The sequence below is a fragment of the Lactuca sativa genome, chromosome 9, assembly GCF_002870075.4.
Source record: "Lactuca sativa cultivar Salinas chromosome 9, Lsat_Salinas_v11, whole genome shotgun sequence".
NCBI classification, from domain to species: Eukaryota; Viridiplantae; Streptophyta; class Magnoliopsida; order Asterales; family Asteraceae; genus Lactuca; species Lactuca sativa.
Window position 1 is genome coordinate 32,720,098 of NC_056631.2, and position 4,391 is coordinate 32,724,488.

Sequence of the window (4,391 nt, forward strand, 5' to 3'; positions counted from 1 at the left end):
ATAGCAATGATTTTGAAAATGAAGCTAACATGGGTGTTAGCATTTTTTCTAGTAACGCACGGAATCCTATTTTTACTTTCATTTTTAAACATAAAAAATTAACTGTGGTGTAATATACACCACATGCCTAAAAACTAGAGTATAATAATGTCACTATTAAAGTTTTTACTTTCATTTTTAAAAATAAAAAATTAACTGTGGTGTAATATACACCACATGTCTAAAAACTAGAGTATAATAATGTCACTAGTAAAGGTAAAAGTGACTATGCTCAACAAAATGAAACAAGGCACGAAGACATTTTAACATTTATAAAGTGTGTATCTTTAGTTCTCCAGTCCACTTTAATCCATATATAAGTCCGTTTATCACAAATTTCAAACTAAAGACTTCGTTTATACCATTTGAAAACACCTGTTGTGCCTTTAAAAGGATCAAGAATACCACAAGAGCCTTTAAATATGACTAAAGACACCATATGTACCTTAGACACTACTTGAGTCTTGAAAATAGTTAATTGCTCATCATATGTCTTTAGATTCATCATGTGTCGTTAATATAGTTAAAGATACCTTGCCTCATATGCCTTTGGACACATCTTGTGTCATTAAAGGGGATTTGAGACTCAAGAACTCCACTTGAGTACTTATCACTAAAGTTTCTTGTTTAATCTTATCATTATCATTTCAATCATCTCAAACTTCATTCATAATAAGGGTAACAAAACAAAGGTATGGAATAAGCTTCAAATTGATTGCACTTTCTTTGTATCTTTTCTATGGCCAAACTGTCTACAAAGCCATGCTTAACATTCAAAAACTCAACAACCTTTCCATATCTTCACCCATTTAACCCCTTAATTGACCCTACTATGCACATTTAGGAGTTCGTTATACTATATTTTAGCTGTAAAATGTCGTTTGACAACAACTTTTGAGATGTATATCTACCTCTTTACCCAACGAGACCATACATGTAAGGGTTTATCTTATTGACTATGGCTAATAATACCATCAATAGACATCTATTATACACTCCAATATGTAGCATAAAAGTTGTGATTTCCTTTTTCTTTCATTAGATGATGATTCCATTCCATTCTTCATTATATTATACATTGACAAGTTTTCCATTAAGTGGTGTAAGCTATCATTCCATTTTATTTTTATTATTTTTTTATTAAGTGATGGAATTCAAAATTTCATTCCATTCTCAACATTTCCTTGTTCCATTTCCAACAAGGGTTAGTAAACTCAAATCTGTCCCATTTCAGATATTCAAGTTTTTGCCAAAATATGAAGTTACTAATGAGGTTTCAAGCTACAAATCACTTCCACTTATTCCCGATTCCATTTAAAGTTATGATACCTTTTGATGTTTAAGTTAAGGTTATGTAAATGGAATCATCCTTGATAAAATTGGGAATAAGTGAGGATGATTCGGACAAAAAAACCCTTTAGATATATGTGACCCATACAAAATTCTATATGGCTCGTGTGTAATGAATATTTTTTTCACCCAAATAGACACTATCTGCTCACGCGGCCCACATAGAATTTTATTTTACCCGCATAAGGCCTATGAATAGTGACAACTTGGAAACATCATAAAATTTTTATCCATCACTTATTGTTTTCTCCTACATTCATGTTTTACCATAAAAAAGGCTTTGAATCAATAAAATTTCATTTCTAGAATTAAGATCTTAATAAGTGACATGATGGGAAAATTAATAGGATTTTGACACATCTTATGATGCTTTTAGGTGACATTTGAACTCTCAACCATTCTTGAAATAGAAGAGAAGTATTAGAAGCTACAAAAGAACTTCAAGGTAAATTTATCAGAAGTATAAGTACTTATGTAATGTTATGTTTTGGATTTGGTTTTAATAGGATATATATATTTGGTTCTATAGTTTACTATATGTATTTCCTTACATTTATGATAACTATTTTTGTAAAGTTTATTTTATTTTGAAGAAAAGCTTATGCTTTGTTTTTATATGCGTTTTAAAATGCCATTATATGCATTTACTTGTGATGAGATTGATTGATAGATCCAAACACCCTATTTCAACTTGAGATATTCCTTATTAGGTTTACGATAGTCTCTTTTCGGGTTATCCCGCTACAGCAACCGCAACCGTATTGAGATATCCTCTTTCATGGGTTTGAGATAGTCCCTTTCATGGGTCAGTTTTTTTTTTCATGGGTTTAACTGCTATTACAAGTTACAACCATATTGAGATATTTTTTCATTAGTTCAATTAAATTATTAAAATATAACCAAAATTAATTATTCGTATAGAACTATTTATCGTATTATTGAAACAACCTGTTTATTTAATAAAACAAACTTACATTTAACATAAATCAAAATAAATATTATACATGTATTTTGAAAATATTATAATACATACATTTAAACATGCCACCTTTTTTTTGGTACTACTAATTGTGTATTGCATTTTGAATTTATATATATATATATATATATATATATATATATATATATATATATATATATATATATATATATATATATATAAAAGATGAACATGACATGACACTGACAAGATTTTATAAGACGAACAAGACATGACACAATGTTATGTTTTTTAACTAATACGGAAACAAACCAATTAAAAAAACGATAAATACAGGACTACAAATATAACATAAAATAAAATTAGTTAATTTAATTAATACTTAAGTTTACATAATATGACAAACATGAAAAACATCAAAAACAAATGCTAAATCGTGTCAATTGTGTGTTGAATTTTGAGCACAAACACGACATCATGTTTTTTGCACTTGACGCGAACACGGATTCAAATTTCAGTTTCATCACAATTTCGTTTTGCGTCATGTATTTTTGTCGTGTTGTGTAATAATATTAAATACAAACTATCATTTAACGTTCCTTTTGTTCTTGCGTTTGCAAGTTTTATTTATACCGTCGCTCTAAAAAATATATACATTTACATAAATTTAACGTTGAAGGACTAATATGTATTACCGAAACTTAACATTAAATCCTCTCTAATAAATGAAGGTTTTTTTTGTCACTTGTCAAATTCTCAAGAGTTTTGCCACATGTAATTTTGTGAAAATTTTAGAATTATTATTTTCCACTTGTCATTTTTTTAGAATTTTCATTTTTTAAAATAAAATTTCATATAAGGAAAGAAAATCATTCTATTAATTTGATAATAAAAAAGATTTGATTTTCTTTTATAAATGTTGTAAAAGATTATATTATGATATGTAAAATTATTATTTTATAAAATATTTAATATTTAAATATTGATATTATATTTTTATTTTTAATAAACCTGTGTAATACACGGGTTTCACAACTAGTATAGTATTAATGAACAGTATTTACATTATATGGTGTTATATTATATACTTAATCTAAGGTTTAGTGTTAGATTTAATGTAAAGATGGTTTTTATGTTGTGTTTAATGTTGGGTTGGGATGTTTTTAAGACCAATCTTATTAGTGCAATAACAATTTTCTATTTGCAATGTCACGTTTTTTCTACAAATAAAATCAATATCAATATTCTTTCAAAGATTGTCCCACCAACACATCTATATAATTACATCATACATATTTATAATCATTTTGAAATTTAGAACACTAATTTAAATTTAAATTTATTATTTAGTTAATAAAATAATTACAAAATATATAATTTACTAATATTATTTTAATTGTCCAGAGATTATGAAACAATATAAATTTTCAAAGTTGTTTAACATATTAATTAGTAAATTAGTAAATTAAAATCATGATGGTACGTAAATTAATTCAATAAATAATTTATTTAATTAATTGAATAAAACTGTAATATAACTTTATATAGCAAGTTGATGAAAGGAGAGACCTACTGTTGCATTTGAAAGCCTTTTGTATATCTGCAAGGACTTTTTGAGTCGGATTTGTCATGTCACCTTCATTTAGGTTTGCAACTTCATCATCTGCAATGTTGCTGTGGATGCTCTTAAAACATATCTTTCTTATGTACGAAGTTTATCTACTATTCTTATTTATTAACTATATAATTTCTTTTTGTACTATTTCCAATTCATTATTTCTCCATTCCATTCCAGTCTCCTGTAATCACTTTACCCTTTGATTTTCTTTTCCAATAATTTTTATAGAAAAATACGCTCACCATAATTATTGAAAACAATCCTATATATAGCTAAACTAACACCTTAGTGCCACAAAAAAAGGGACGATCCATAAGTATTTTGTGCCCCGGGCAAAGACACTTGATGATGCCCTTATATTTATACCGAACCCATATATACCATACATTTATTGAACGAAGATGCGACGTATTTTTTATTTGAAAAAAACAGCTATGCAAATTA